Below are 13,382 nucleotides of genomic sequence, written 5' to 3'. Positions count from 1 at the left end.
TAGCTCCTGTTTGAAAGCATCCAGAAAATTGGCCTCCACTGTCTTCCGAGGCAGTGCATTGCACACCTCCACAACTCTCTGGGAGAAGAAGCTCTTCCTCAACTCTGTTTTAAATAACTGACCTCTTATTCTCAATCCATGCCCTCTGGTATCTTGAATTTTGATGACTTTTTCAAGATCACACAAACCTTCTACACATTTAACCCCATGCTCCTGCTGACCAACCCTCTGTACATGTAACTTTTCCAACACATGTTCTGTCTCAACTTTCTCCTTTAGACAATTAATATTTGGGAAACGTGTATTCCCCACCTGTCATCATATCATCATATCATCTTCTCTCGTATTCTGGATCCCTGCCCCCTGCACATCTAGAACCCCTCCGAGCAGCACTGGCAAACATTCCTGCAAGAATGTTAGTACCCCTCCAGTTCAGATGTAGACCGTCCCTTCGAAACAGATCTCAACGTCCCTGTAACAAACACCAATTATCCAAAAACCTGAACCCTTCCTTCCTGCACCATGCTCTCAGCCTCGTATTAATGTGCATAATCATTCTATTCTTCGCCTCACTCGCAATCCTGAGATTGTCACCCCGGAGGTCCTGCCTTTCAGCTTCACTCCTAACTCCCTGAACTCTCTAAGCAGGACCCCTTCACTCACCTTACCTATATCGTTGGTCCCTACATGGACCACTACATCTGGGATCGTGCCCTCGTTCTCAACAATAGCCTGCACCCGATCTGAGATGTCCCGGACCCTGGCACCAGGGAGGCAACATACCATCCGAGACTCCTGATCTGCCCCACAAAATATGCTATCTGCCCCCCAGACTATAGAATCCCCTAAAACTATCGCTCTCTTCTCTTCCCTCCTCCCCTTTCTAGTTGAGGGTTCAACCTCTGTGCCAGTGGCAGGACCACTACAACTCATTCCTGGTTTGTCATCCCCATCAACAGTATCCAGTACGGTATACTTATTGTTAATGGGAATGGCCGCAGGGGTGCTCTGCTCCCCCTGCCTCTTTGGACCGTCACCCACCTGCCTACTTCTTGGATTTTTGGTGTGACTACCTCCTGATAACTCCTATCTATCTCTGCCTCTGCCTCCCGAATGATCCGTAGTTCATCCAGCTCCCGCTCCAGCTCCCTCACTCGGGCTGATAGGAGCTGCAGCTGGACGCACCTTTTGCAGGTGTGGTCATCAGGGACAACTGTGTTGACCCTGACTTCCCACATACCGCATACGGAGCACACCACTGCTCTGACTGTCTCCCCCATACCTGAACTGGATTGATAGAATAGGTCTAAAAAGCACCTAGCGACCTTACCTTCTTCCCCTCAGCGAGCAATCACACAGGCTTACCGAAGTCCCCTTACGCCGAAGCCCACTTAGCCAAAGCCCAGGACTCTGCTTCCACGGACATAATGAGCAACAACGAAACTATTCTGTTTAATGTTTCTAAGAACATAATGTTTCAAAGAACATAATGAGCAACAACGAAACTACTAAAATATATAAAATGAATTATTAACTCTTGTTTAGGCTTTACAGCATTTTGATGTGTATTTTGGTAAAATTCTGAAACCACGTATAATCCGCTCGTGTTTTTGAGTAGGATGAAAAACTATAATAGAAGGTTACTAAATTGGAGCTTGATGTTACACGAGCATAATATTTTAATAACTCATATTGAAGTCAAAGATGATATATTTGCTCACTGTCTATCTAGATGTTGAATGTACCATGTGTTTTTAATGGAGCTGTATGTTAACATTTGTAACCCTCCTAGTGCTTATTAATTTATAAACTGCTGTATGATAATGCTGTGTATATTGTGTAAGTTGTAGATTTTATACATTTGCATTTTTTGTAATTAGTAAATTCTTAAAATTTTCACATAAAAGACCATTTTTGGAGGGAGATGTTACATAACCCGTCGGTTACTTGTCACTGTCTTATGACCATGATGTAGCTGAGTATCTGGTGAGCATGATGTAATGGTCTTGTGATGCTGGAATAATGTAATTTCACGCCAGTGTGAGCTCATGTGATGGCATGCTCTCAACAGTTATTAAACGGGAATGCCTGCTGTGGCGCCGGAGTTTCTGTGTTGAGTCGTCATTTCACTCGTTAGTTACCCCGTTATGTTGTGTATTTATCTCATGCTGCAGTTTCGTTTTAATGTGGAGTTTTACTTTCTACTGTGAGGTACAGAATCGTTGGGCCGACAGTTTCGCCAATCACTGCCAGTTGTTTGATATATCTTTTATTTAATTTTAAAATCTAAATATAGGAGAGTGAAAATTTTACCGGAGTACAAGAACCCGAAAGATCGAGTATTATTCGGTAATTTAATACCAAATCGATCTTATTGAATCTTCATTCAGGAAATTGTGACCTGCTTTTGAGGTAACATCTACTTTAATGCACCACCTTTCCTTCTAACCCAGTTACTGAGACATTTAGTTTATTGCCACTTCCTTTTTTTCTTTCTCTCTCTGCCCATCACTCTGCTTGTTCTCCGTCTCCCTCTGGTGCTCTCCTCCCCCTTACCTTTTCCTTAGGCCTCCAGCTTTTCCCTTTTCTAGCTCTGTATCCTTTTTGCTAATCACCTTTCTGGCTGTCAGCTTCACCACACCCCCTCCGGTCTTCTGATATCATTTCGCATTTTCCCTCCCCCTCCTACTTTCAAATCTCTTATTATCTTCCTTTTCAGTTAGTACCGACGAAGGGTCTCGGCCTGACACGTCGACAGTGCTTCTCCCTGTAGATGCTGCTGGCCTGCTGCTTTCCACCAACATTTTGTATGTGTTGCTTCAGTTCTTTTAAGCCGTTTTTATTTCCTTCGCCGTTAATCCTCTGGACATGTCATATTTTGGCAGGGATCTGCAGTAACGACACGTTGTCAAGGAAGTCGTTACTTCAGGAAAGTCTCTCCTAATTGACTATAAATCTCTGGGACATCACATATACCACTTTAAGACTCTGTTCGCATATACCAGTTTCAGAACTCTTCCAGCGTTGCCGTGCAACTGTTCAGTTCCTGTTAAGTTAGTCGTTTGTTTACTTTTCATTTTTGTTGAGCAGAATTTTATAAAATGTGTATTTATTCATAAAGCACCGACTCAATTCTATTTTCATTGTTGTCGGACTCGTACCATAGCACTGGACAGCATAAGATGAGGAGACAGTGTTTGGAATCTGGAACTCATTTCTGAGCTGCTGGTGGAAGCAGGTGCACTCACAACATTAGCGTATTGTCTGCGCAAGCACCTCAACATTCAAGCCACTGAAGGCAATTGCTCGTAAGTGAGTTGTGTTCTTTTTTCCTCTGCTGAGATTGGTTCTTGAATGTGAGTAAGGTAGGTCAATAGGTCTGTTTCAGGGTGGGGCGATTTTGTGCTTCTAGCTTATATTTGTTAATAAAGAGTTTAATTAATCGTGTAATGGACAGAGGGGGTGGCGCGGGATCCCACAGGGTATAAATAGACAGAGAGATTGGTGAGTAGACTGACGCACTCAGGGTGAACACTTCATCCGACATATGTTGATGTGTACCAGTTTGTTGCGGGAGTCTGGATTAGAGAGAGAGTAGGAATCTGCACTGGTCGGTTTATCGACAAAATGTGGAAGATGGGAAATCCATCTTTGACCGACCAGACAGCCCAGGATGAATAATAATTCTGCACTCAATCATGGTCTTAAAAAAATTCTGGACTTCGTACACGAGTTTGTAAGGTTAGACCACTCGGCCGATAGAAGTCTGCACAGATGGAGGTCTATGAATAGTTGACTTCTGATCGTTTCGCTGATAGATGAAAACTCTGCTAACCTCGATCGTCGGAAATCAAACCTGTGACAATAGTCTGGAGAACAGCGATGATCACCATTGTGCCATCATTCTGCAGGAGGCTTAGATCCTGAACCATCTCTAGTGGTGCATGACTGTGGCTCGAACTACTGTCAGAATCCGGTTGGTCACTCTGATTCCTCACCCTGGTACAATTCTTGGTATGTCCAGTTGAGGTCTCCATCTTCCGAACAGGCCGGGGATACAAAGCTCCCAGTAATTCGCCCGGAAACAGACTGAAATGAGAATGATCCCTTCAAAATTAGAAGAGCTCCACATCGTTTCTTGCCTGTCGCATTATAAAACCAGACTATATAAATGATCTTTTCAACAAAACTGAGTTGGGTTCGAATGGGAGTACTTCCTCTCGCAAATCCTTGAACACAATAGGTGACTAAATATCTGGAGGAAACTGAGACACTTCTGTGGGAAGGACACGAAGAAACTGTTTGCAGTATTACATTCAACAAACTGCAAGATAATTCTGTTAACCCTCTTGTGCTCTGACATGTGCATGACATCACAAACCAAAAGCAGTTCCTCGTTAGTATAGTGGTTAGTATCCCCGCCTGTCACGCGGGAGACCGGGGTTCAATTCCCCGACGGGGAGACGCAGATTTTACCACTCCCATTCAGCAACATTATCTAAAAAAGACAAATAGAATTGGATAAATAACTTGGCATTGGACATTGGGAAGGTGGAATATCTCTAGCTGCTGTGAGCTCCGAATGGTAGAAGAAAGAGGCGTTGCGTTCATACTGTTTCTTCGAATCTACCTGGGAGAGTCTGTATCTCGCACCGTTCGTTGTAAAACTTAGCAACTCAGTGCATCACTCAATGTACACTAAACCGTGGCTTTTGTTGTCAGCTATCAACTTCCGAATGGCCCCACCACGTTAGCAAAACAACTGACCAACATTAACTGTCACCTTAGAACTCTTCAGTTCCATCCTCATTTTGTTTTGTTTCGCATAATGATTCCAGGTCCCTGTTGTGCAAAGGGGAATCAGACTTTACACAGAACTTTCTTGCTGAGGTTGACCGCAAACTATATTTGAACTTTCCTTGCAGAGACGCTAGTTTAATTTGACTTGCAGAAGCTCTTCCCACTTCCCTTCCGTTCTGTAAAGGTCAACATGGATTGTAGCTGCAGTTGAATTGCCCAGAGATACAGGTCTCCTCAGTGATCCTGTCATCAACTATCCTGAAGAGGAGGGTTGTTGATCAATAATGTAGGCAGCCGTGCTTTGGGTCATCACTGCGCAGAGTGCTGTCAGGCAAGAAATTAAAACAAATTTCAATATCAACAAATGGAGTTGCACAAACTTCCGAGCAGGGATTGAAGCCAATTAAAGGTCCCGAAGGTGATAATAGAGTCACATGTCACTCCGGACCAAACATCTTACATTTAACAGCTTCTAACACGTCTGCAAGGCGAAAGTTCGTGATGTTCTCAGATATATCAAGGATATTTCTGAATCATTCCAAGCCAACGATTCCGGCTGTATCTCCTCTCAGCCAACAGACCGTTTAATGCAGTTCGGGTTTGAAAGGCCACATTGCAGCTTGCTGCCATTTTTTTAGAAATGTCATTGATGTTCAGACTTCGGCTATGTTGATAGCCAATGCTTTCATGTGCCCGTCTGGTAGATCAGCAGGACAGGAAAGCTACAATCCAGTAACGCTGATTTGTGTCCTTCATCGCTGGCAGATGGTATTATTTGGTACTGCCTTCCCCAAATAGTAATAACCCCTCGACAGTGTTTGTTCAGACCAGAGACACCATTTAAATGGAAAGGGAATACCCCGGGATAATAAAGAGAGTAGGCCTGCCAGCCAATTATTTAAGTTCTATTAACTAAAGTTGTGATATTACTGAGGACACAGACATTTTATGTACTGTTATCTAAATCTGATCCCATTACCCCCTAGGTGCAAAAACAGGCTTCACCCTTATCCTCATGAAGCAGCTTCAGAGATGAGGACTCAGCAGTCCATCATAAGAAATGTAATATCATCGTTCAAAACAGTTCCATTGGCAAGTGTAATTTCTCGGGGCAGTTATCCCCTCACAGCTCTAACATTATTACCAAAGTAAAACACAGACTCAATTTTGCCCGAACCTCGTCACCTCCATTTGGCCTTCAGCAGAGCGCCGGCATCGATCGAAGCTTGTGTCCTCCTCGCTCTCAGCAAAGGATCCGCCGCCTCGCCTCGGTTCAGCCACATCAAATTGTCTTCAATTCCAAAGGGAAGTTACAGACTATTACATACGATGGTCAACCCACACAAATTGCTGCAAGAACTCAGCAGGTCAGGCAGCATTTATGGAAGAATCACTCTTTTCCATAGATGCCGCTAGGCCTGTGAAGCTCCTCGAGCATTTTGCGTTTGTTGCTCGAATTTCCAGCATCTGTATATTTTCTCTGTTTGCGAATTGCGATGATCGTTGCTCAGAAAACGTGTGATGAAACAAACAGCAATAAACCTTAGGATACTGACCACTCCCCCCCCCCCACCTTTCCAGTAAAGATGCAAACCATCCCTTTGGTATCGATCACCCCTGCACAGATGAAGTCCCGGTGATTGGGTAAATGATCGGGCTTTTTCTATGGGGGTTGAAAGGGACTACAATCAGTGGGTATGAGTTATGGGTGGAAGCTGAACGTTTAAGGAGAAAAGGAAAGGAAAATTCTTCACTCAAGTGGTTTTGAGAGTATGGGACGATCTGTCAGAATGAGTGGTGCATGCAAGTTTGATTTCAATATTTAAGAGAAGTTCGGATAGGTGCGTGCATGCAGGGGTATGGAGTGATATGGTCCCAGAGTAGATCGATGGGAGTAGGCAGCATAAATGATGTAGCACGGATCAAATGGATCAAAGGGCCTGTTTCTGTGCTGTACTTTTCTATGACTCCATGAATCTACGATTCAGAATCCCGAAGCCTGTCCCGGCACCATCTCCTCAGTCACACATCCATCTGCTCTAGCTTCCTGTTCCTACCCCCAGCGCCACACGGTACCGGGAGTAACCCGAAGATTATAACCCTTCAAGTCCTGCTCTTTAAATTCTTCCCGGCCTCTCTATATTCGTTCTGAGGGATATCAACCCTTTTCTACCTGTCCATTGGGACCCACGCGAACCACCACTTCTGGTTCAACCAACAATAGCCCGCTGTTCTGCAGCTGCTCTGAGACGCTTCGACCTTGGCACCAGTGAGAGGACACTCCGGTTTAAGATGGCGCTGGTGAAGCACAACGATGACTTGACGGTATCAAACAAAATCACTAAATACTTTATTAATCACACATTTTTCGGTAACGATCTCTGCAATCAAAAGACTTTTGCTTCCCTATCGGATTTCAGCTTATGAATCGTCTGTACTACCTGGCTTCTTTTGCGGAGTGAAGAATTAAAGATGCAGAAACGTTGTGCGTGAGGTGTACAGGGCGAATCAAGGTAACGGGGCCCGAGCTGGATTGTGGGGAATGGGCCAATGTTTAACCATTGCTAGAGCAGACTGGGAGGTGGTTCGACGTGACTGAACTGAGGGGAGGAAAGCGGACGCAATGCAGAGTGGATGTGGCTGTGCCCGGGCACAGGCCTTCAAGCGAGAACACACGTGAGGTACCATCGACTTAAATGCCAGATCAGGGTGTCGAGACCGGAGGCAATGGAAGGGTCGGTTCAGTTTGCTGCTCAGCGAGGTTACTCATATCTCCACTCAACTGAGGCTGTGGCCTGCAACTAAAGGTCCATTCGTCTGCAGTGATTACTGGCTTCGCAGCCCTCACTCTCGTGAAATTCAGCTATCTGATCCTTTTTGTTGCTTTTGTTTTCCAGCATACGATTTGTTTTTATTTTTCAGCACACTGGATATCCGATGGCATTTTTAATACGTTCCAATGGGATTATCCGTTTTGCATACCTTGATCATAAATGTACTTTGAATTTTGAACAAAAAAATTTTGTGAATGGTGGACAGCAATCGAGTTACTCAGCGCTACTACTTGCTTCTTAACCAGCCAGACTCCCAGCGAGTCTCGGCTCCTCAGCTTCTCCCTCCCACATTTATTTTCTGCCATTAACTCCAATACCAACCACTAGACTCACTGTTCTTTTCCGATATAGCTAACATTTTCAGCGAGAAGTCAGATAATGTCAAAAATCTCGGCATTTGCATTATTCCGGGACAGGTTTCTCCCGAATCGACGTCTGGTTCTTTCCTCTCGCAAACGATCCTCTGGCAGATTATATTGGCTTTTATTGAGGTCAAGGCTGGATGAATCAGCATGGTTAACATCCCCACGTCAAATCTGAACATCCTGTGTGCTCACTATCATCGGCTCTCTAACTCGTGTCCTCTGTATTATTTATGTGTTTGTTTATTTGTACTTGCAGCGATTGTCTGTTTTTGCACCTTGATTGTTTCTTAGTCGCTGTATGTTTTTCTTTGATTATATGGCATTTCTTTGTTCTACTGCGTACAATTGCAAGAAAATTGATTTTGAGGTAATAATGGTGACATATACTGATTGTATATTGATAATAGATTTACTTTGAACTTTGCGTATTGCATGCTGTTCTGGTTTCCTTTCTTGAGGAAAACGATTGGTTTCCTTGGTGTCGCAGAGCAGGATGATCATATTGATGACGAACTTGTCAATGAGTAGAGGTAGAATTGACTGCGATTATGCATACTGAAATTCAGAGGAATGCGATGGAACCTTACAGATACATACAGAATTGTGAAAGGGATAGACGAAATAGAGACAGTAAAGTTGTTTCCTCTAGATTAAAGCTAGGGGTCGTAACTTCAATGTTTGGGGGAATAGATTTAGGATAGAGTTGATAGGAAACTGGATAGGAAAGGGAGTAGTGATTTGTGATATTCTATGTGCAATGAAGGCGTGGAAGATTACTTATTAAGGACATATTCAAGGAATTTACCTAGAAACTTGACGAAGGGAAAGCAGTTGACGCTGTCTACCAAAATGTTAGCAAACCTTTTGACAAAGGCCCGAATGGGTTGTTGTTAAAGAACATTCAAGGTGTGGTAGTGAACTGGATTACAGTTTGATTTTGATGACTAAGACAAAGAATGGTAGTAGATGCTGCCTCCCTGAGTGGATACTTGTGATCAGTGGATTGATGGAGGAATTTGTGCTCGCTCTGTTGCTTTTGTAATAAATATCAATGATCTGAATTAAAATGTGCTAAATGCGATCAGCAAATTTGCGGAGGACACCAAGACTGGGGAGGCAGACGGGACAGCAAGAAAAGTTATCAAAAATTGCAATATTATCGGCTACAGATGTAAACATGATAGATTGAATTTAATGCAGACAGGTATGAAGTGATTTGGAGGACAAACACGCGAAGAAATTGCTGAGTCAGCGGTGGGCACTGCGAGGAATTGTAGAACGGAGGCATCTGGGAATATAGATCCATATTTCCTTCACAAAGGTATAGAGTGTTTTAAAGAAAGCTTTAATACGCAAGCCTTCATAAATCAAATCAAAGAAGTTGGGGTTTTGGGTTGAAGTTGTGCAAATCATTCGTGTGCCAAGGCTCCGTCCGGCAATGTCCCGTCTTGCTATTATCTCCTTCATTATGTCTTAATCCCCTCGTCCGGTTTTCCAATTGTTCCCAGTTTTCATTAAGTACAGCATGCCTGCTTTCGATCAGCGAACTCAGGATAAGAACCCTGGCGTCACTGCCATGCTTCGCCAGTTCGTGGGTCTATTCTAATAAAATACGTTTCCTGAATCTTTAAGATTGTCTGTTGTAAGCTCGATACCATTCCCTGGATAACCTATATAAAACTTGCCTCCGTGCAAAGATTCTTCTGCATACCTTTTCCACGTTCGTAGCTAACTGGCACCTTACAACCCGGTTTCCGTGTTGTGTCCTGCTCTTGTGTTCTTCCCCAGCCACGTCCTTTTAACTGAACGAACTGGCCAGAATGAGCCAAGCGGAGTCGGACCCCGTGCAATAGGCTCTCACCAGTCAGGGCTACCTACTGGGCGCCAACGACCAACTGCTCAGAGAGGTCACAGAAAACCTTCGTGCGCTGTCCACGAAAGTAAGGAAGGTCAGTGAGCAGGTTGAACAGATATCCGCTTCCCTTACTCTGTACCTTCCAAGAGTCCCGTCTGACCAAACCGCACAGCCTGAGACGGCAACGCCACTTAGGTCAGCATCTCAATCCCCTCGAGAGCAGTACATGCCTCAACTGAAACCATACGTTGGGGACCTAGGGAGGTGACGGACCTTCTGATCACAAAGCTCTTTGTCATTGAGCAACAGCCACGTCCGTACACCTCGGACAGATCAAACATTGTGTACATCATGGGGCTGTTACGAGTGGATGACTTTGCATGGGCCTCCGGGATCTGGGACGACCGACCAGAAATTAGGAAGGTCTTTAAACAGCCCATTAGCAGTAAGGACGCTGCTGAGCGCTTGCTAACACTCTGTCAGGGTTCGTGAAGCACAGCAAAATACTCCATGGAGTTCCGAACATTAGCGGCCGACCCTTGGTGGAATGACGAGGAACTACGGGAAGTGTTTCGGCAGGATAAGATAAAATATAAATTGGCAGCAAGGGAGGACGTGGACAGGCTGGACTCTGTGATCTCTCTGTACACCAGGCTAGCTAATCGGCTTCAAGAGCACCTGAGAGAAAAGACAAGTCGCCCTTGGAATAATATCTTGCTATTATCTCCTCGACTAGGTCTTAAACGCGTCGTCTGATTTCCAATTATTCCCAGTTTTCTTTAATTACAGCACATCTGCTTTCCATCAGCAAACTGAGGATAAGCACCCTGACGTCATGTCATGCTTCGCCATTTCGTAGGTCTATTCTAGAGTGTGTAAACCTCGTTGTCTGATCACTAGGACTGTTAGTTCCAAGCTCTGCACCATTCGCTAGAATATCGAGGTAAATCTCGTCTCCGCATAAAGATTCTCCTGAATACCTTTTCCACCATCGAGGCTGCGCTAACGCCTCATGACCCTGTCTCCATGCCTATGTCCTGCTTTTGTGTTGGTCCCCAGCCACGTCCTTTCAACATCGTGATGCCTATTTTAAGGTATTGTGACTTGTACAGGTCACAAATCTGCAGGGAAGTTATCAGTAAGCTTAAAAGAATGAAGACAAATTTTACAAGCATGATGCCAGGAATTGAAGATGTCAGTTATAGGGAAAAGTTGAATGGGTTCGAGCTTTATTCCCTGGGGCACAGGAGAACCAGGAGAGATTTGATGGAGGCGATCGTTTCATACTCTGTGGAACAATAGGGAAGACAGACGGTAACGGTGCGTTCTTCCCTACATTTCCATTCATTCTGGAAGGATCTCCAGGATGCTGAAGAAAATTCCGATTAATACCACCCACAAATCGATATGAAAGGTCGTCACAGCTTATGAGGGTCAAAGATGTCTGACTCACGTCGGCTGGAGTTTACAGGATTCGCAATGAATATGGAAACCCGCATCAAGGAGCTCAAGAGGTGTATCGGCTTGAGTTACCCAGATAAATCATTCGCAATGGCCAAAGGATTGAGGTCAACGTCGCAAAAATCCGTTCTGCGCGAATGGTTTTTGGGACCGACTGGTAAAGGATGTCATTGAGATAAAACCAGAAGAAGAGAAAAAAAAAACGCAGCCGAAGGTCGCGCTCTAAGTAAGAACTGGAACTCGATTGTAAGGTGGGAGTGTGAAACCCTGACAGGACGAGGACTGATCAATCGCGAAGGGCTAACCACAATGTATAATTACTATCGGTTTAGAAATTCCCAGGTATCATGCCTAAATAGGATGGCAGATCTTGTAATCGAAGAATCAGTTTTAATGGATACTTGTACCCGCTGGAAGGCTGGGAATTTTATTCGACGTAAAACTCTTATTAATATACTTATATTATTGTCATTATTAACGATGTCCTTTATCTTCATTTCCACTGATAATTTATGACTTGTGTTACCCTTTTGATTTCTTCTTTCTGTACAATTTTGACGTTATTGAAAGACCTCTCCAGTCTTCACAGTTCTTTCCCTGCAACATGTTTCTTATTTTGTTTTTCAGTTAATCACTAAACACACGTTGACGTTCAGAGTTCACTGAATGTGCTGTCCTTTACCTTTCCTTAGGTGCAATATACTGATTTAACTTAAGAACTCACCCAACTTGTTGATATTGAAAACTGGAAGATCACCTGTTTTCAATCAATTCTGAATAATCAGCACACCTTTCTTTGGAAGGTCCAAGAGTATGGTCGATTTGCAACTGACAAAACCAAATTGAAGATAATAGATTTTCAAGACAGTTCAGGGAAATAATCATGGAGCAGCACAAATTTGAGGAAGAGTACACGATCATCCCAAACACACTGAACATACCTCAGAATTTAGTGCAGGCGAATGTAAGAAGAGTGGACAAATATAAAGCATGAAACCACTGCCAAGTTACCTAGGTCAGTCACCCCTCTAAACATAGTCAATGGAGAAAAATAGCTCTTGTAAGCGAGGCTACTGAGACACTAACAGTCACTCTGAGTGAGCTGCAGAAGTAAATGGCCACAGCTGGAGATTAATTTCCTGGTTTCAATATGCCGAAGTGTTTTCATTAATGGGGTTATGGAGGAAGAATGGCAAGGTAGAGCAGCTGGCTAAAAAAAGAAAAGCTCATACAGTTCATGCAAAAGTTTCACCCTTGTCAAAATTTCTGTTACTATGAATAGCTTACTGAGTAGTAAATTATTTGATCTCCTGAAGTCATAATGTTAAAGATGAAACATTATTTTCAACATTTTAAGCAGGAATAGTGTTTTATTTCTGTTTTCTACAATTGTAGAATGAAAAGTAAAGGAAAGGAGAACCATGCAAAAGTTTGGGCAGCCGAAGAAATTTGAGCTCTCTGGTAAATTGTACCTAGGTCTCAGACCTTAATTAGCTTGTTAGGGCTTGTTCACAATCATCGTTAGGAAACGCCAGGTTATGAAAATTGCAAAGCTTTTTAAATACCCTGACTCCTCAAAACCTGCCCCAACAATCAACAGCAATGGGCTCCTCGAAGCAGCTGCCTCGCACTCTGAAAGTTACAATAATTGATGCTCACAAAGCAGAAGAAGGCTATAAGAAGATAGTAAAGCGTTTTCAGGTAGCCGTATCCTCAGTTCGTAATATATTTAAGAAAAGGCAGTTAATGGGAAAGGTGGAGGTCCAGTTGAGGTCTGGAAGTCCAAGAAAACTTTACGAGTGAACTGATCATAAATTTGCTCGAACGGCAAATCAGAACCCCTGTTTGACTGCAAAAGGCCTTCAGGAAGATTTAGCAAATTCTGGAGTGGTGGTTCACGGTTCTACTGTGCAGCAACAGCTGCACAAATATGACCTTCGTGGAAGAGTCATCAGAAAAAAAAAACTTTCCTGCGTCTTCACCACAAACTTCATCATCAGAGGTTTGCAGGTGAACATCTAAACAAGCCTGGTCATTTTGGAAACAAGTCCAGTGGACTGATGAAAA

General features: G+C 43.7%; 1 non-coding gene across 1 annotated transcript; it reads left to right on the top strand.

Annotated features, from left to right (window-relative positions):
* The first annotated feature begins 4,391 nt into the window (after positions 1-4,391).
* trnad-guc (transfer RNA aspartic acid (anticodon GUC)) lies at positions 4,392-4,463 on the top strand. The gene has a single exon. It is a non-coding gene; the product is annotated as a tRNA-Asp (tRNA).
* Positions 4,464-13,382: the final 8,919 nt, after the last annotated feature.

This window comes from Hypanus sabinus, chromosome 31, assembly GCF_030144855.1.
Source record: "Hypanus sabinus isolate sHypSab1 chromosome 31, sHypSab1.hap1, whole genome shotgun sequence".
Classification (NCBI taxonomy): Eukaryota; Metazoa; Chordata; class Chondrichthyes; order Myliobatiformes; family Dasyatidae; genus Hypanus; species Hypanus sabinus.
This window is presented reverse-complemented; position numbering and strand designations above follow the sequence as displayed.